General features: G+C 35.4%; 1 protein-coding gene and 1 long non-coding RNA gene across 7 annotated transcripts in view; one reads left to right on the top strand and one right to left on the bottom strand.

Moving 5' to 3' along the window:
- Erbb4 (erb-b2 receptor tyrosine kinase 4) overlaps positions 1-21,544 on the top strand; it is a 1,069,446-nt gene that overhangs the window by 586,208 nt on the left and 461,694 nt on the right.
- Positions 11,054-20,867, bottom strand: LOC120094804 (uncharacterized). Its single transcript, XR_015629157.1, has 5 exons — positions 20,680-20,867; positions 19,178-19,299; positions 17,938-18,021; positions 13,363-13,493; positions 11,054-13,143 (listed from the first exon to the last, which is right to left on the bottom strand). It is a non-coding gene; the product is annotated as an uncharacterized LOC120094804 (long non-coding RNA).

The following is a 21,544-nucleotide window of genomic DNA, read 5'->3' as shown; positions in this document are numbered from 1 at the left end:
AGTGATTTTTATTTGATTCACCAAGCAGCTTTATCTGAAACATGCTACAAGAGCCAACTTCTTTTGGAGTATACATAAAAGAAATAGAAATGACAATCGATTCATTTAATTATAAGAGTTAATTCAATTATATATATTGGATTGTTTGAAATTACAAAACAAAAATGACACTACTTCCTATGAAAAACCTGATTCAATGCTCAGAAGAAAAATGATTTTTCAATTTATAGCCATTCAATATAAATGATTTCAGTGGTTCTAAGGGGAGAATGCAATGTTTTCCCTATGGAAATCTATATAGTGTATACAAAGATGAGTTATAGGAATACTCAGCATGATGCTACGTGGTCCTAGAAGCTTACGGCCATCTCTCTCATAGCATTTTAAAGGCATCAACATAGAGAAAGAAGGAAGTAATGTGAATCACATTTGTGAGCATCCTACTGTATACTCCACTAAAGCATGGTCTGGCCAAGGCTGGTTCTTACAGAACATGGAGACATTGCCAGTCCCAGGGTATTGGCACAGCTCCTCTGTGGTTTTCCCTCACGTTAGAAATCATTTTTTCACACCCTTTGCCTTTTCAGCAAGCTGTGACACTTGGAATTCCTCAGTGCTTCTAGTCCGTTGTATCTAGTTCCACTTAATTGGAGCAAAGAGTGGAGTTTAAGATTAACTGCAAAATACGGCAAGATCAGTCTCTCCAGCTAAAATAAATGTATTACATTCTAGGTTGAAAAGAATATTGAGAGAAAAGCACAGTAAATTCAGAAATGGACATGTCTCCCTTCTCTGTTTATTCTGAAAGCTAGTTCATCGAGTCAAAACATAACACACATTCACATCTGATACTGTGATATTCATTTATGGAATTTCACAAAGCACTGTTACTATTCATTTCCTTCTTTTAAAAAAGCTGACAGCATCATAAGTTGAGTTTATACCCCTGACAAAAACGATCAGTCTTCCTGAGGTGCGTCTGCTTATAAAATCTCATCAACAGTTATGCCACTGGAACAAATACAGTTTTTATCAAGCCAAGGTGTTTTTCTACCAAGTGGGTAGCTGGTATTTCATACTGGGTGTACATCAAAATTAACTACAACTTCTGAACTTCAAAGTTCTTACTTCTTTTAGATTCTTATTTATTTTGTATAGGACCACCAATTTCTTACATTCATTGTTAGATACTTAAGCATTTTTTTTAATTCACCACATTTCTTTATGCCATTTCTTAGCCATCAGGCAGGCGTCATGTTTCCTCAAGGAAGGAAAACAAAACAGATTTTCAAAATTGCAAGAAACAAGCACCCTCTTCCACTGATGCCAGATACGGCAGTCCTCTGCTACATATGTAGTTAGAGCCTTAGACCCCGCCCTCTATATACTCTTTGGTTGGTGGTTTAATCCCTGAGAGCTCTGTGGTGTCTGGCTGGTTGATACTGCTGTTCTTCCTATGGAATTGCAATCCTCTTCAGCTCCTTCAATTCCCTAGCTCTTCCATTGGGGTCCCTATTCTGTCCCATGGTTGGCGCTGAGTATCTGCATCTGTCTTAGTCAGGTGCTGGCAGAGCCTCTCAGGCTCCTACTAGGCTCCTGTCTGCAATCACTTCTTGGCATCAGGAGTAGTGTAGAGGTTTGACACCTGCTTCACTTTCACAATTTCACAAGATTATACTAAACATTTTACTTTTAAATCCTTTTTCATACATTGAAAGATTCTCCCAGTAATGTAATTCATGTGACCGGCTAATCTTCCTTTAGCCTTAACATAAATGTTTATCACTGACAAGCTTCCTCTGACAGTTTATGTATACATAGTCTAAGTTACAGTGTATGCATACATAGTCTAAGATGGTTTTATCATCAAACACAATGTCTCCTATAACTATTTAAGCTAGCTGTGCATAATTGCTTTTTTGTCGTCTTCTTAGTAATTCCCATAACCTGTAATTACCCATCTATCTCATTTCCTCAGTTACAGTATTTCTACCACTGGAGTAATTAATGCTGAGTAAATGTTGGAAACTTGTGTGGCAGATTTATCATTATGATGCACAGCCCTGGGTATGACAGTGATCTCCTAATATAAAATTTACATGGGCCTTTATCTTAATGTACACTTATTTTCTTTTTTAATTTTTGACAACTATAATATATTTCTTTTGGAGCACTCAACACTTTTCCTTGCATCTTGAGTCTTACAAATATGATAATTAATTATACAGGAACTTTCTTGGCTTCATTCTTGTTCATAAGAGAGAGAGAGAGAGAGCTATAGAGAGATAGAAAGCAAGATAGAGCAAAACAGATTACTTAAGGTATTTCATAAAATATAATGCATCATAAATGATCTAAACCTAGGTCACTTGCTATATTTCTTTTCTCTACTTCATCAATGCATGGGTGAATCGACGAGTATGTAGGAACCCTAGTTTCTGGCTCATTTTCTCACACGTTTAGCAGTCATTAAGTAAGATAAATGGAGTTGTTCACTGGTCTTAACTGACAGGATTAATGCAATGTTTTCTTGTCAAAAACTCCTACTATTTTTATTTCCCACAAATAGTATTTTATTTGTTCTATTCTTAAATGAATCACATCATTGTTATTCTAAAATTTATATCATTCATATTATGGTTGCTTAACATTAAGACACAAAGGGCATAAAGAAAAAGAATTATTAATAAAACTAATGCTCAGTATTAGGATTTGTCACCATATAAGAACAGAGACTAATGTCTAATCTTTCTACAGTGAAAAGGTGGCATTAGTTAGGATGATATCTATCATAAATACCTAAGCATAGATACTAAAAATAGATCTCTTATTTTTGCTTACATATAATAGAAATGGAAAATATTGGTCACCTTAAAATTGTCTTTTTATTTACTTTAAACCTAAAATAATACTCACATTTAGTTACACAATATTATTTATATATAATATATATGTATATATACTATATATATATATATACTATATATATAGTGTTGGGTTCTCTAGTATCAACTTTAAATGTTGAAATCTTCAAAATGTGTACTATCAGAATGCATTCAAGCAGCTTATATTTTGTATCTTGATGTTGAAAGGGATTATAAATCAGGACATAAAAGAATACTCAAATACCTTCAAAATAGAAAAGTAAATAATTTCGAAGTAATATAAAAGCTCAGTTCAAAGTTATAATCTGAACCCTGTGTGTAGAAGGAGTGACAGCTGTCCCCAAATGTCAGCAGCTTGCTGTTACTCCATTGACTTTTGCGTCTTCTAAGTAATTCCTTGTATGAATGAGGAACTCTGGGTACCATGTTAGCCAATGTACTCTACATTGCAAGGCTTAAATATGCCATGCGAATGTATTTATGTTACATAAAAAGTCTATATTTTTGCTATGAAAGTAATCAAGTATATTTGACTCTGAGCAAAATAGGGCTCAGGGTCAAATGTGTTGCCCGTCAGCATTCCATTGCATGACATGATGCTAATGTGAATTCCCTGATATCCTTCATATGCCTAGGTTTGAGGATGCACAGAGCTTAATTTTAGTAGTGAAACAAAAATTATTCACAAAGAAACTGATTACCATACTTAACAAAGGTATTGACTTACTGGACAGTATAAGGGTTGAATAAAACATCTACTATACCCTAAGATGTTCAGCAAACTATAAGACTGCTTTAGAGCTTAATATATTTTACTAAATTACTTATTTATTAATTGGCAATCATGTGACCACCAAACTGGCACGTTTGTGCTGCTGCTTACGTCAATTGAATTCTTCAAAACTAAGTAATTTTTGCCAGATTTCACCACAGTAGATTAATTTAGGGTTAAGCTTAAAACAAATTTCTAATGAATTAAACACATATGCAGTTTGAGTTCTAAAGAATTGAGAACTCTGTATGCAATTCCAAGAGATTAAAAGGCTAGCAATCATTTAAAATATTATGTACTTTATAGGAATATTTTGCAGAATAGGTGCAATTTTCCTAGGCTGAGACCAATGGATTTGACAGGGTTTATGGATGTTTTCTTCACAGCATATGAAAATATGTCCACATCTTGAGCTGCCTGAGTCAGTCCTACTCCAGCTGTTCTCTGGAACCAGTTTATCAGAGCTCATGCGTGGAGAGAGGACCAACAACATCTCCTCACATACAGGGAGTTAAATTCGCCTTTATATTATGCTGATTAAATCTTAAACAAAATATTTGGACTAAAAAGATGAAAAGATAGTCTTTCTGTGCTCAGTGACCATTTAAAACTATTCCATTTCACGAGTTTCAAAGGCTAAATACCATGGGATTAGTTGAGGACGCTGTGCATTCATGGGCATTTACTAGAGTTATTTTCTATCTCGTCTGTCTATTCTATTTCCATTCCTCTGGCTTGATTTTGGAATTATCTTTGAAGATATACCATATAAAGTCTATAGTTTATGGGAGATTATTTTTTATTGACTTCTGTATGATATTTGAAGCTTTATAAAAATAGCATATGTTTATAAGATGTAAATGATTTTTAGCGTTGAGCTAAAATTTCTTTAGGAAACAAAAACATCTCGTTAAATTTCAGATATTGGGCAGGTACATAGGAATTTTAATCCACTAAGGCACTTTAGGCTACCTACATTCTACAGGTCAGCATCTTGATTTGTAACAGCATTAAGCAACAGTGCTCCCCAGCACTGATCCAGGTACAGTCATTATGAAATTCTGAGTCAAGCTAAAAGCTGTTGTAACTGTCTGAATAATGAAAGTGCCTGTGAGAAATTGTGTTTTTATCTTTGCAGTCTGCTCTCTGGGCTATTCCATAGGGGAGCAGGAACGGGAGACAGGTTACCTGTAAGGGTGGAAGTGAATAAGTTGCTATCATTTTCTCTTCAGAGGCCAGTGTGTGTGTGAGGAGGGCACACAGAAATTTCAGCGTGGATGATTGTATCAGCTAATTGCTCTAGAATGTAACTCTTTTCTTAAGTTGGTTGGGATTTGGAATTCATGAGGGTAGAAACATGACTTTCCATTCTAGGCAAACTGTTAAACATACCTGTTATTTTGGAAATTTTCATATTACAAATGGCTTACATTCTACAAATTGTAAAGAAAAGATCTTCCTGCTTATTGGCTGGTGAACAGGAGACATTTCCGGGAAGAGTTGTTGATTAGATAGCTAAGCCTCCACGGAAAGATGTCAAAGATAGTAATCCTATAGACGAAAACGTGTTGCACGCCCAGCTTATCTAAGGAGAAAGGCCACAAGAGTAAGTGTATTGGGTACGATCTGCTAGAATATGGTGTTTTCCTCCAAGTGACAGATGACACAATCACTTTCATTAATCTAAAGATGGCATCAGTTTCGTTACATTAAAACCTAAAATATAGTTATTCTCAACCAATTTCTTTCTTCATTTCCACGTGACTCTGGAGCCTCATTTTCTCTTTTAAATCATTCTCCAATTGGCTTATGAAGGAAAATCTTGAATTTCTTACCTCACTAGCTAGTATTTAACATCACTGTCTCAGTCAGTTATAGTGTGACTAAAATGAAAGCTTAGGTTCTGCACCTACAGTGCCTTTTGTTTTTCAGTCTGAACCTATAAACCCTTCAGCACAATCACATATCATCTGAAATTTGATTAAGTCACCTTATTTCTGTTGTCCTTTATTTAGATTTCTTATATTTCCTTCTTTGTTCCAGCCTTATGTATACGTGGGCCCATTTGGGGGATATATGTATTTAGATGCATGTATGTCACTATGTCATGTATAATGTATGTTTGTGTGCTAGACATGGATGATTAAGAGCACTCAATGGTATGCCTGATGAGTTGAGAGGAGGATATCGAGTATTGTTTTCTGTTAACACTTAAAACATGTTGGTTTCCACCCTATTCCATTGAGACATGGTCTCTGGCTAAACCTGGAGATCACTATTTTACAAATAGGCTAGCTGGCATCAAGTCCTTCCTGTCTGGTACTCAAGATGGCAATGACCACACCAGTTTTCTCTATGAGTACTGAGAATCTGAACTCAAATTCTCCTAATTGTGTAGCAAATACACATATTACCCTTTGAGACACTATCCTGCCCGTTATTTTTTCATCCTGTGTCTGTAAATAAGTGATTTGTTTATAAATAAAAGGCCTACAGTCATACCTAACACACTACTTCTGGACAATTGTGGAGAGTCTGAACACAGAAATATTGTGACTTTTCATGGCATTTCTGTAAATCAAATTGCAGAATTCTCAGCTGTGAACTTTGCAGATGACAATGTCCTGTTACAATGTCAAAAGCAAGTTGGACATGCTTCAGAAATGACTGTGCTTTAGAACAAAGAGAATATGTCAACATTATCTTGAGTTCAAACCCCTGCTCTGTTAGGAGTTGACATGAGGGAAATTAGTTACTGACACCCAAGCTCTGTTTCTTCGTCTGCTGTCTTTGCCATCCAGGTGTGTGTTAGAAATCTCTAACAGTGCTTGGGGCTCCTGCTAAGCATGAGCAATATTAGTCTATTGTTTTATTCTGTTCCTTTCTCTGTTGCATAAATTCTCCAAAGCTAAGGAAAATTAGCCCCGATCTATATTCTCAAAGCACAGAAAACCACGCTTGTTCTGTGAAATAATCAATCTCTATATACAGAAAGAAATAACGGTACTTTTACAGGTAATAAGAAATAGTTTTCTGATACTATTATAAATCTACTCCACATTAGATTTAATAGCAATTCTCACTTATGAAAGGGGAACATACGTAGAAAATATGTTCATTTTACAAACTCCTCCTTAAATACCATATCCTCTGAGAACACTTTAGCTCAGTTTTATTAAGATTATATCCAGATCTGTCCACAAAGAATACTTTTAAAAGATTTTTGCCTATACAATTTTCCTGCTAGTCCAGGACAGTCCTCATCCAATTCTATACACTTCCTTAGAGGCACTAAAGAAATCACATCTCCAAGCCTCCTAACTTTGGGTCATGTTATTTCATAAGCAGGTTTTGTTTGGCAGCCCTTAAATATTAACACAAATAAATTATTCTAGTTCCTATGACTAGCCTATATTTTATAAATTTTATGAAAAAAGTGTAAATTTATTATCATCACTTTAAAAACAGAATATGTATTTTTAGTGTCCTTGTCAAATATTTGTGAGTCTTCTCAAATACATAGATGCTTTAAATATTCAATGATATTTTCATATTAGTCTACAAATTGACTAACAAATTCATGTGAATTTAATCTGAATAAAATACCTTTCCACATACTATGGCTGATATTTGATTTACACTCTACTACTGCTAACGACTTCCTCAAAAAACAAGATCATATTGGTTTTACTTTTAAATATCTGATAATTAATTTTATTCTTATATAAAATCAATAGACTAATATGGAATATTGATATGAGCCTTAGTATTTTTTTATCTATTGGCATAAAACTTGTTTATTTTGAATTGAGAAATTTATCACCTAAGACATTTAAAATTAGTGAAGATTGTCTAAGATGATAATTTGATTGCATTTAAATAATTAATGAATGGAATTATATAATGAAATAATGTGTCAAGATTTCAGTTTACTACTAACACCTTGTTTAAAACTTCTTCACATTTTAGGTTAAAAACCCTTGAGCATTGCAAGCTAATAAGTGAATGTCTTAAAGCACTTTAGACAAGTCTTAGATAGTTTTTCAAAATACTGAAGAACGAAATTTAATATCAACATTACTATCAATTTGATTACTACTTAAGATAGAAAGGTTTAAAAACAACAGTTAATTCATAGGCATGCACAAATAATTGATAAATTTCAGTGGACATGCATTTCATTCATGAACGTTCTTAAATGATAGTACATTTATAGGTAAATCTCTACCAATTCTGTTTATCTGGCATATACTATTTAATAACAAACATTTAATCCAGTATAAAAATAAAATTTTGAAGTGAAAATTTAAGAATTACATTGAGGGTAATTTAAGAAAATAAAGTAATCTAAGTTGAAAAGTAAATTATTAGCCACCTAGGGACGACTCTTGCAAATATCAGAAGTCATGACATTAAAAATTGAACTGAGGGACTAGAGAGTTGGGTCAGCAATTAAGAGCACCGACTGCTCTTCCAGAGGTTCTGAGTTCAAATCCTGACAACCTCATGGTGGCTCACAACCATCTGTAATGGGGTCCAATGCTCCCTTCTGGTGTGTCTGAAGAAATTGAACTGAGAACAGGACCCCCATTGGAGCAATTAGAGAAAGGATTGAAAGAGCTGAAGGGGCTTGCAACCCCATAAGAACAAAAATACCAACCAACCAGAGCCTCCAGGGACTAAACCACTACCGAAAGACTGTACATGGACTGACCCAGGGCTCCAATTGCTAATGTAGCAAAAGATAGCCTTGTTGAGCACCAGTGGAAGGGGAAGCCCTTGGTCCTGCCAAGGTTGGACTCTCAGTGCAGGGAAATGTAGGGGGAATGGTAAGGGGGTGGGTTGTGGGGGACACCATTATGGAAGAGGGGGTGGGGATAGGGAGCTTGTGGACAGGAAACTGAGAAAGGGAATAAAATTTGAAATGGAAATAAAGAAATATGTTCAATAATAAAAAAGTGTGACTTCTTATCCTTTAGAGACACAAAATATCAATAGATTAAAATAAGATGGGTCTGGAATAAGTGTAAAAATAATACAGTTGAGAGTAGTTAGGACTGTGATGTTGGTAAACTCTTATGGCTTGAGGGCTGGTACAATGTAACATACTCTGTTTACTCTTCCATATCTTAAAAGTTCTACAAAATAAAAAATTGAAAATCAGAGCTAAACAATCAACTTAATGTTTGACCATTAGTTGGATTTCTTATTATTGTATATAATTTGTTATTTTAAGATCCTTCCTGGAACATAATAAGTCAGATTATTTTGTAGGTTATATGACAAGCATTCTTCCGAAATGTCATGAAGAATATTTTTTCCGCATTTGGGGACTTCATGTTAATTATACAGTGCTCATATTAACAGTTGATTCAATGCCTATAGGAAGCAGGAATCAAAATAATGAAATAAAAAAGAAATTGATAGTAATATTCGTGCATTAATTATCTATGAAGAAAGAGTGAAGTTCTTCATATACAGAAGTTGGAGCCGTGAGATTTTTCTATGTAATGGGGATTACTTATGGTTTTATTCTTTCTGTCTTGTTAAGCGGCCAAATTGCTGCATTTTTATGGGGAGAGCTTCTTTATTTTTCCACAGACATCCAATCTCACAGCCAACGTCCTTCTCCTGCAGCTCTAATATTCTTCAGCCTCCTGCCCCACCCTCTCTAACATCTTGGATGCAGGACTGTATTGTAGATGTAGCCATTGTGTATAAGCACCTCAGGAGCAGTAATTGTGGATGACAGAGACAAACAATGAAGTAAGACCTTTAACGGTTTCCTGCTACCTATCGTGTCTTTAGCCATCTGTTTTGATTCTAAGGTTACGTGGCATTTTCATTGGCAACAGTAAGTAATTTAATTAAGTGTTGATATTCAAAATCTTTACAAAAACATTAACAAGCTTATGCACAATGGTCAAATTTAGGTGTACGACCGTTTCCGAGAGAGTAAAAGTAAGTTCTGACAAATTTTGAGACTTCAAATTAACTTTCTGTTTTAAATTATTGGATAGTGTACTATTTGCGAATCATAGACAGCTGTCCACCTTACCTATATAAGCTGTAGTGTTATTTCCAACTAAAAGCAAGCCATCAAAAACTATTTAGAAAAACGAATGTATTTTTGTAGCATGAACACTAACATTCATGCTGCGATGTTCTCAAACGAGGTTGATGGCTATTCCCACTGAATCATCCCATGTTAGTGGTACTAGTCTGCTTTGCCCACTATGGATGAAAGGTAAAAATCCAGTAATATTGCTTTTAATAAAGGAAATTTCTTTGAGACGGAAAAGGCTTGACATAATAAATGGAGACTTTCCCTCATGTGATAAGTTTTAGTTATGAATAGTCAGTGCTATTATTATTAATATATATAATTGGAAATTTTTAACAAATTATAAGGACTTACAATATTGTGTCATAAGCTTTAATTAAGTACAAAATCATTAAAACCTTATCGAAATTAGAATAAAAACTTAAGGTATCTGTGAATAGATCTACTTATATTTGGTAAAATTAATTTATAAATAATTCATCTATAATTTTAAAAGTATATTCATTAGGATAGACTCTAAACTTTCCTTCTAGTGCTTAATTTTTATTGCCTCCTTTATAGTAGTAAGAAGAATAATAATTATAAACATTAATGCAAAAACTCATACATAGATATATAAACATATACACACTCACACATACCATACAAAAGTAAAAATATTAAAGGAATTATGTGTATGAGACAAAAATACTGTTGAATTTCTGTATTCTGTGAAATATTTACACTACAATTTGGTACAAATGATGTACTCTGTTAACAGCTGGTACATATTTCTTACATGATCACAAAACAAGTTTGTATAACTATTAATGCTCAATATAAAAATATTACATGTTTTTAAGTTACTTATGAATGTTCAAACCTTATACTTGTTGAATATTTTACATTTGGGTCGTTTTCAGGTTATAGATAGGAAGGTAGTTAAAGCATGCATCTTTAGGTTAGACATATAGTCTTGAATGGATTGTATGTACACTAGCTATCTCCTGCTCCTACAATTATTCTACTGTGATCTGAATAAAAAGAACAGAGCAGTGTTATCTGGGTGGTTGTAGACATCACAGCACAGGGAAAGACGAATGGCTGCTGGAAAGCTGCTACAATTGCCTCTGCATTTTCATCACTTATCAGTAAGAACAATTTGCTACAAAGTAATAATAAAACGGAATGTAACCAAATGTCACTATGGTCTGTTATGCGGCAATAATGTCAGATAAGAATAATAGCTTTCATAAAATGCCAGGCGAATCCAGGAACAACCTGATTCTGTTCATGTTCAGATTCATGGTTCAATAAAATGTATTCATACACACTCGGTTCACACATGTTGATATATAATAAGCTACATCTTAGATTTTATTTAATTATATTGATTTTCCCCCACAGTGCGTTATTGAAGGTCTTTATTAAATAAGGTTTGGTGAGCAAAACTTCCTCAATAGATTTCAAATCCCAAGTATAATAACAAGGAGAAAATCTATTTAATATTTCTTCATTATGGTGCTTGTTGCCACAGGAGGAAAATGAACCAATGGAGTGTTCTGTTTATACTCCCAAGGTAGCAGGGTTTTGAAAGATACATTAATACCAAGAAAAATTAACTAATTGCATAACATATATTCTAAGGCAAAGTGTCATTGTAATTATGATTTCCTGAAATGTTTATTCAGGCTAATGGCCAAGGTGCCATTAACCATTGATTGTGTGTTGAGGCATAAGAATAAAATTCGCAATGGCAAGATGGGTAAACTTTAACACTATCTGTATCTTGTGTGGAAGACACTGATATTTGAAAAAGGCAAAACTTTCTGTAAACCACTACTGGAGAGAAGTAAAGATAAATATATTTCAGCTTTTCGAATTCCTTATAAAGTTGGTGGGAATGATTTATAGACACTAAACAAACATCCCAAAGTACTACCTTCTTAATAAGAAGGAAACATCCAGGAAGAAAACTAAAACATAACCTTGAAAATGCTAAGGACATGACAGGTGACTTCATTTCTGAATTGTAGTGCTTTATAAAACCATGCAGAGTTGGGGCATTCTATGTGTTTTGAAAGATACACCAATAACGAAGATAAAAATTGACTTAAAATAAATATCGTTGCATCAAACAGCATTATTTGGAACCCCCAGTGTAGTCGGAGGTGGGGTGGGAAGAGGGCGGAAGGGGAGGGGAGCATCCTTATAGAAGAAGGGGAGTGGAATGGGATAGGGGGCTTATCTCCAGGAAACTGGGAAAGGGAATAACATTTGAAATGTAATTTAAAACAAATCCAATAAAAAAAAACAGCATTATCACACTCTTCCCCATTGATCTTTGATACAATGCCATTCCAGTGTTAAACTAAAACCACAATCCTATTTATTACATTTAAAAGAAACAATATTCAAGTTTACTATTTTATAATAAACTAGTAAATGTGAAAAAAATCAACAGATATCAGTAGTTCCTCCAGTCATTAACCATCAAAACACCAGCTTCATGCCAAGAATTCCCAGACTGTCTTTTGGCTAAGCCTCAGCTGCAGAGTCAATCACGTTTTGTTAGAAGTTATATTTAGTGAAGGCAAAAGACAGGCTGCTCAACAAGCATGCCAAACTACAGTGGTGTGAGCCTGTGTCACTTAGTCTCCATCTTTGGTCTGATTGAGGTTTGCAGGGCAGCTTTGTTAACCTAGATACCTAGGGGTCAGGTCAAGCACAAAAAAGCTCTCTGTAACTCTCTTGTGGGCACATACTGGCCTCAGGTGCATCTTTGTCTCCCAGATTCCTGAAGCTATAACCAGTTATATAGCCATGCGAAACTTCAAGAGAGTTTAGGGAACATGCCAGTTGAAAGACAGCAGAAGAGTGATATTTAAGACTAGGTCATATTGTACCCAAAATGCACCTGCATTATGCATACAATATGTCCCAAACTGGAGGTCTTCATAATTCCCCTTTATGTGTTCTGCCAGAATTTCACTCCAGTTCTGGAAATGTGAGCTCTAATGTGATTTACTCGTGATAAAATTGTTACAATTATCTAGAATTCTACTTTCGTATCTTACATCAAAACATTTTTTTTCAGTCTCTTACTTTCAAATCTCCATTTTCTGCACCTTGCTTCAATAACCAAAGCTTGCCAGCACTTTCTTTAAATGGATCTCGATTCCCATGTCCCTTTTCCCATCTTCTACCACTCTTGCCCCTGTTTCTAATATCATAGCTGTATTAGGAAACCAGCCTTCAGATTCGTCTCTCTATTCTGATCTTGCCTGCAATGATATTATCTTCACACAGGAGCCAGATGCTATTTTTCAAAGATGGAACCATTCATTTCACTCAGCATTCTTCCTCATTCTCTGAGGAGTCTCTGATTTCCCGTGGTCAACACCCTCGCCTCTCCATTTCCATGGTTTTCTTCTTTCAAATTGCTGTATGAACAAAATCAAATAGTGATTTTTATTTCTTATCCTTATATAGTATGCAAAAGTGTATGTAACACCTTACATAGCATGTAAAAGTGTATAACACAAACATAGACATGTCCCCTTTGCCCTCTCCCCTTTTCCCTATCTGCTCCCCCTGCTTCTGTGAGGACGCTCCCACTCCCATCCACCCACTCACACCTCAATGCCCTGGCATTCCCCTACCCTGGGGAAAAGAGCCTTCACAGGGCCAAGGACTTCTCCTATTGATGCCAGAAAATGCCATCCTCTGTTATATATGCGGCCGGAGCCATGGGTCCCTCCATAGAGTCCTCGTTAGCAAATGTGGTGAATAGCTAGAAAATATAGTAGAAAATAGACAGTTTAGAATTCAACTGAGAATTCTGATAAAATGAATCAGTTTTGCTTTATACTTCTCCACAAACTTGCTAAAAAAATAAAATAGTGATTAGCAATTATTTAATACTAACAGTGCAGCAGGTACTATGCTAAGTAATTTCTAGGCATAAATCATGTTTATATACAAAATTAGAAGGAGTCCATTGTGCTAAGCAGTGTTTGTATTTCACTATATGAAAAACTAAGACATGAAATAGTAGGAAGGTGAGAACAGAGGACATAAGTGTTTTAGAGGCAGTGATTTCCCTGTGGATCTCTGTCTCAGCATCTGGTTATGTATTCCTTAGACACTTGGATGGTTAAGAAGCGACAGTGACAACGAGATGGAGAGCTAGCATTTAAGTCCATTATGAACTCATTACACTCGAGGTTCCTCTTATGGGTTTCTGTCTGGATTGTCTTCAAGAGAGAATACCTGTAGGTTGACGTGTAGTGTTTGTATGTGTTAAGCATGCACCTACCCCAATTTAGAACCCAATAAACAGCATTGTTAGTGCATATTTCCTGGGATATTTAAAAAAAATTGCTTTTGACATTATTGGCTGACCCTAACATCCTTTGATCTTTAAAGATAACAGCATTTTAGAACGATCTTCATATAATATTTTATTTAGTTATTTGATTTATTAACTTTCAAGTTATATTGAGTTTGACCAGATTGAAATCTGTTTGGGATAATAAAATAAAGTCTGTAGAAACAGGTTTCTAGAATTTATTTTAATTAATTAATTGATTCATTTTTATTTATTTTTGCTATATTGTAAAGCTTGGACAGTCTTTTGGTTGAGGGGAAGATTTTTATTGTAGACAACATTGAATGTATAGTCTGAGTCATCCAGACAATATCAGAGCAAGAAGATTAAATCGTAGAATAAACGGAGCTGGTAGATAGAAGAAGACCACGAGAGAGAGGGAGGTGAGGAGGGTAAGAAAGGAGGACGGAACAGAGGAGCTCAGGAGTACCAAGATGGTGAAAGTCCTAAATGACAGGGAATGAGAAGCTGGAGGGAGAGAAGCTCATTAACTGGGGAAATTTAGTTGTGGGGAGCTGGGTGAAAAGAGCTGAGAGGAGCCCCTGTTGTAGAGTGAGCCTGGCGACCAGCATGGCCATTTATCCTGAGGTTCTTCCTTTTTCTTTTCCTTTTCTCTTTCTTTCTTCCTTCTCTCAATCCTTCCTTCCTTCCTCCCTTCCAACCATCTATCCTTCCTGTCTCTTTCTTTTTCCCTTCACTTTGAATCAGAGATTCTTTGTATAACCCTGGGTGCCCTGGAACTCACTCTGTCGGTTTGCTATCCTCAAACTCAGAACTACCTGCCTCTTCCTCTTAAGCCTGGAATTAAAGGCACGTGTCTCCACCACCTGCTTTCTCCCAAGTTTCTTTTGGGCTTGACATTCCAGCCTTACTGTTGCTCATAAGGGACAAGAGGGTTTAAATCAAATTAGTAATTATTTTTTCTTAATTTGTGTAATAAGTACAACTAACAATTAAAAGGAACAATATATTGTTTAAGAAATAAATTAATAACAACAAAGAAATCAAATATGTTTATTTGTTAAGTTTGTCTTTTGAAATGCAGTCAATAAATGATGTATTTCTTGAATAGCCATGTCAATAAGAACCATGTCTGACTGAAGTACATGTAAGGAATTCAGAGAGCCAACTACACGTCTAGGTATAAACTGAGGATGCAAAGTTTGAAGCAAGTGTGTATGGATTTCCACTGCTCTTTGTCTTAAAGTGAGATTTCTGTTGTAGTTCATTTAATTAATTTTATTTATACTCTATTTTGTACTCTGTCTTTTAAGGATTAAGTGAAACTAATTAAATTTGGTTAATGTTGAACATAAGGACTGCAGAGCTACATATTTCATTATCTATTCTAAAACAATATGAACTTTATTTTTCCATGTTGCCATTAATCGCATGGTTATAAATTACTGATATTAAAGCTAATGATGATGGCTTGTTTGGAAAGAGCTTAATGAAGGAGCTCTTGCTTAGAGTATGAGATGCCCCAGGTTCAGTCCTATGAATTGCCTACAATATGAATATGTGTATGTTTCATGATTGAGGTAATAACGTGTAAAGCTATGAATGACAACACTTTTTTGTTTGTGTGTTTTGTTCTTGAATACTCAAAACTGATTATGGAGTGGATAGCATAAAAATAGGAATATATGACAGAAAGCTTTATTTTAAATTATTTGAATGAACAATGAAAGAAGACAGAGGGAAGACAGTAAAAATGAAAGGAGAGGCATGTGTGGACAAAGGAGGGAAAACAGTTAATCTAAACCATTTCAATACACAGTGACAATTTTGTAACACAATAGGATACATGGATAATAAGACTGACTTAATATTTTCTATATTCTGACCAAAATGCTAAGTAATATTCTCTAGCTTGTTTTTAATAATATTTTTCTGTTATTCTTAATTTATACGTACATATATATATTATTCTGTGAGTCTCTGCATGTGTATATGAGTGTAGTGTGTGCGTGTGTGTGTGCGTGTGTGTGCGTGTGTGTGTGTGTGTGTGTGTGTGTGTGTGTGTGTGTAGCAGGGCTCGCTTGCTCAGACATAGGCTTCAGGTTTGCCAACAACTATCAACCTGCTTAGCCATCACATTGACCCTAAATTCATAATATTTATAGTCAGAAACAGTATGACATTATATAGAAATAAATTCTTCATTTGAAACTTTATTAAATCTTAATTCCTCACTTTAATACGGTAGTAGAATAGCTGACCAAAGTATATTTGGAGAAGTAAAGAAAGAAGAAACTGAACCATTGGTAAACAGTTGTTGACCGAAGACCGGAGCTTCTTGTCACCCCTTTCCCAGACTAATAAAGTTCATAAGAAAAAAAGCATTAATTAAATCATGAATGAAATCATTAGGTATTTAAGCTAATCACAGGATATGAAATAAGTAGCAAAAGTCAGTGAGGACGTATCACCATGTGTATGAATTACAGAGACTGTAAAGTTTGGCAGTCAAGATAAATCTCCCACACATACATTATAGTGAACCCCCAAATGTTTAAAAGGCATTAAAGATAAATATAAGACATTGCATCATTTTCAACAAGACCAAATTATTATTTTCCACAATAATTCATACCTACACAACCCTGTACAAAATTCATTTTTGTAAAAGAGGGAGAGAGCGAAAGAGAGAGAAATACAATAAATTGAGTGCTTTAGCTGTAATGTTGTAAAAGCAAAATAAACACCCCACCCCACACCCATTTTCTCTCCCCTGATTTCTACATTAACTAGTCCCAATGTCAATTGGAGTTTTAATATCAAGGACGATAAAAAGCAGGAAAACAGTATTAGACTGTCAATTTCCTTCAACAATTCTAAAAGTGCCAGATGTGTACACAGTAGTAAGTACTTCAGTTCTATATGGTGCCTCAGCTTCTGAGGTGACGGTGCTGGAGATGCTACAGATGGCATCTGAAAATGAGACAACCGTGCGTGAGGTGTGAGATGGCAATGGCAGTAAACACAGTCACGGCATAGTTATCCTTCATTCGTCAGCAGAGGAGAGGAGGTTTTTTTTTTTTTTTTTTTTTTTTTTTTTTTTTTTTTTTTTTCCCCAAGTGGATGATTCTTGCCCAGAGGCATTTGGAGCACTCCTTCAGGTGACTTCTGAGAGTTCGAGCAGCAGGTCTCCGGCTGCGCCTGCCAGGATCGGCACATGCGCAGAGAAACACCACACACCTGTCAGGTTTCCATAAGGGACACACACACACACACACACACACACACACACACACACACACACACACACACACTGCATTCACTGAACGCAATCTCTAAGGACAGCAAAAGCCAATACAGGAGTTTCTCAATAGCTAAGGGACATACGGGAGGTTAGAACACTAGCAGAAAGCGAATGAGGCCTGTGCTCTGGGACTATAGAAGGAAAGCCATAGCCCTTCTACTCTGTTAGGAGATGATTCGCTGCAGTTCATCGTCACATGCACATGCTTGCCTCGATGAGCTAGCAACTAATCCAAATTGACTTCAAGATGAAACATGCTATCCTATGGAAACACACAATCACGCTGAGCTCACTGATTTCAATATGTGGTTTTCTTCGCTCTAAACACGGTAAATGTGCTAAACATGAAGGAACTTACTTAACATAAAGTATGCTCATTATGTAGCCATTCCAGTTCACATTCGAGATTATATCTTGAAAATATGCCTCCATTTAATCACTAATATATAATGGAAGAAGACAATAAACTCCTGATTTTCCTCTGTGTGTAGAGCACTCTGCTGACCTGCCTTCAGCAGATGAGTGTCTCTATGTGTGAGAGGAGGCCCTGCTCGTATCTAGTAAATAAAGTAGGTTACTTACAAATAGGGAGCATGTGACAGCTCTCCAGATGCCCGGTTATTCTAAGTGCTGAGTTCACGTCCTCTGCTGAGCCTCAGTAAATGGCTAAATATAGCACCAGAATTAGAAATATAATTATCCGTCAATATAGTCTCTAAATCTGTTCCTAAAGTGTAGCTACTTAAAACAGAGTTACTTTGAAGGGCTATATTTTAATGCAATGTTATTTTTTTTATTTGACCAGTCTGATATTCCTATTTTCAATACCTGAAAACACGTTTTTTTTTTCCTTCTAGGTTTCTCACTGTAAAAAGCATTTTTTTTGCTTTCATGTGATTTGTATTACATTATGAGAAATTCAAAATGATTAAGCTCTCTGTCTCTATCTCCTTCTCTGTCTCTGTCTCTCCCTGTCTCTCTCGGTCTCTGTCTGTCTCTCTGTCTGTCTGTCTCTCTCTGTCTCTCTCTCTGTCTCTCTCTCTCTGTCTCTCTCGGTCTCTCTCTCTCTCTCTCTCTCTCTCTCTCTCTCTCTCTCTCTCCCTCTGTGATAACGAAAAATAGTATTTAGAGTTTTAGAATCTAAGAGGGCAACAGACAGATTAAATGTTCGACCTGCGCTATTTTAAGAGGGGAACAACTGGGCTGTGTGCTGCTCTTCTCAGAAACCCCAGCTAGCATGAGGAAAATTCCTAGCTGAGAAGAAAAGAGCCGTTTATTTTTTTTTGAAGGTCCCCTTTTTAAATAGGATCACTTTACAGTTGAGGACACTCATGTGTGTTTATATTTGGAACATTGCTTGTGATGGGAATCCGAGGTCTTAGCTTACCATGGGCAAGGCTGGCGTTTCTGTGATAACAGGTGTAGAACAACTCGTGCGCTCATGAAGCAGTGGTATGGAACGTGGACTCAGGTTGCATCAGGACAGCTAAACAAGCTTACTTGAAATAAAGTGTAATTTCTTCACTTTTATTAAACTCATTTTAATGGTACCCCAATTTCAGTAACCTTTTGCCAAAAGTATATAATTTGACTTTTCAATAAAGATTAATATATTGGATTGACAATAGTTGGTTTCCTTTGGTTCTGATTTATTGAGGATCTACAGCAAGGAGGGATCTAGTTTAAGATTCTTCCTTAAAATTTGTTCCAAGAGAAGGCACCAGAGAAAGATACGCAGTTGTTCTCACATTAGAATTTCATGAAAATACTATACTGAAGCCATAATATGGCTGATGCAGACCCGTGCAGGCACTGTGCTTACCATCTCAGTCTCTGTAAGTCCATATGAGCATTGATTACGTTGATTTAGAGTGCTTTGTTTCCTCGGTGTCCTTTATTCTTTCTGCCTCTTCCTGGTTTCTCTTCCTTGGGGTTTCCTGAGTTCTAAGTGGAGAGATTTGATAGAGACAAGCCATTGGAAGTTAAGTGTTCTAAAGTATCTCACTGTCTCATTCTCATAAAGTTCATCCGTGAATGTCTTTTTTCTGTTCCCATCTGTTGCAGAAGGAGGCTGCTCTGGTGATGACTGAGGAAGCCACTGAGCTGTATAGCAGAATGTCATTAAAAGTAATTTTATTGCTCTTTTTGGAGGCATGGCAGAGGAAATAATATTTGATTTTACTCTAGGTCTCTGGGCTATCTACTCTCTGGTTCTCAGGCACTGTCAGGAGTGGGTTGCATCTTGTGGAGTGGGTCTTAAGTCAAATTAGAAAATGGTTGGTTATTTGATTATAAGCTCTACAACTCACATAAACAATAATGTAAATAATTTTCCAAATTGGATGATGCAAAGGGAAAAGCCATGCGACTTTATAAGTCTATTGGGCAAGAAAGCATAAATTGGAAATTCTGAAATTGCTTAGAAATTAGCTTCATAATGTCTGCTAACATGCTCTTTACATCAACTATTATTAGAAAGACATAATAAATGTGATACAAAATATTACTGATAGATGCATTATCTGAACTTAAGAGACAATTTTGAAACTGAAATATAATAAATGCTACTTTTCTCAGGCTCTAATGTTATCTACAAAATGGGAAAAGTAAAAATAGCTTCAGAAAATTTAAAACATGAATTCTACAGTCTTCCTAACAACCAAACAACTAAAAGGGAGAATAAATGCTTTGTGATTATAGTTCTCATTATTGATAAACAAAAATATCACGATAGGACACATTATTACCTAAATCCTCATGGCCTAAAATGACATCTGTGCAGGTACACTGAAGGTTCATGTGGATGATATGTCTCTAGTGGACTGACAGTGGTCAAAATCTTTAAAAAGAAATGCAAGTAACATGTGGGAAAGGCAAACTAGAGAGTTGGGCTAATACTGGTCTATAAATACAATTGTGAACTGTTGTACTTTAAGGTCAGTAGGTCTCATACCTTCAATGACTGGAATGCCATTTGGACACAAGTGACTGACTACAGGATGTAACCACAACAAAAGCCATTAGCAATTCTACTCCATTAAAAGAGAAACATATACTCATTATAGATTTTCTTTCCTTCTTATGTTTTTATTTAATGATCCTAAGAATGCTGGGTAGCTGCTCACTTTGAGAATTACAAAAGAGTCTACTAGTTTTCTTTCTAAAGCAAGTAATGGATTTAAAGTCACTATGCCATGAAAGGATAGAAAATGTCTGTGGCCATTTCAATTTAAGTACAAGAAATGCCCTTTGAATAGATGTCAGGTAAATAGCTTTAGAAATACTTCTGTGCAGATTACTTTTGTCAGATACATAGTAACTTACATTTATAATGTCCAGACACTGGAGGAAAATTTGTATCCACTGTGCCTCCTTGCTTTCTGTTTTGGCACTGAACTCCAGGTAATGGTGCATAATAGCTCTGTCCGTAAGAAAATCAGAGGGCATAGCAGGTTCGTGGCAGTTATGTGGCATCTTCCTTATGCACTTTCTTATTATTGTATGGTTGTAGTCTACCAGATAAAACTTTAAATTAGAAAAGAGGTGGCCAACAATATCACATTAACAAAATAATGATACAATTTGGTTTAAAAGGCAATGATCTTATTTGGTAGAAAGGAGACTAGAAATAAAATTTGGCACATAAATATTTTCAGACATTTACAAGCCACTGGTAACTCTTTAGAGGTTTCCATATGACTTCTCCCGATAAAAGTGTATTTTCGATGATGAAAATATAAACAATCCTCTAAATTCATGAAAATACACTGGAAATTTATTAAAATCAATTACAGTACCACTGGAGACAATATAGAGAAACAACAGAAGTAACAAAGAGCTAGATATAAAGCTCAGTGTAATTTAGGGTAGCAATAAAAATAGTAAATATGTGGGGTAAAGAAAGGGGACACGGGAAAATAAAGAAATGTAGGAAGAGGTAGAGAAAGGGGGAATAAAAATCTGCACAATAAAGAAAATGTGGAAGCAAAATTTCCTAGATATAAGAGGAATGAAAATTGAAAACAGAAAAAAGGTTTAATAGCATACTTCATAATTATACATTTTTATATGTACTGGATTGTCATACAACTGAAATATGTACAAATATCCTATGTCAAAACTCAAAGTCTAAAATTGGCTGAAAGCAAAATTTTATGTGGTTCGAAGGAGAAGATAATGTTACGTTGAT

This window comes from Rattus norvegicus, chromosome 9, assembly GCF_021556685.1.
Source record: "Rattus norvegicus strain SHRSP/BbbUtx chromosome 9, alternate assembly SHRSP_T2T, whole genome shotgun sequence".
Classification (NCBI taxonomy): Eukaryota; Metazoa; Chordata; class Mammalia; order Rodentia; family Muridae; genus Rattus; species Rattus norvegicus.
This window is presented reverse-complemented; position numbering and strand designations above follow the sequence as displayed.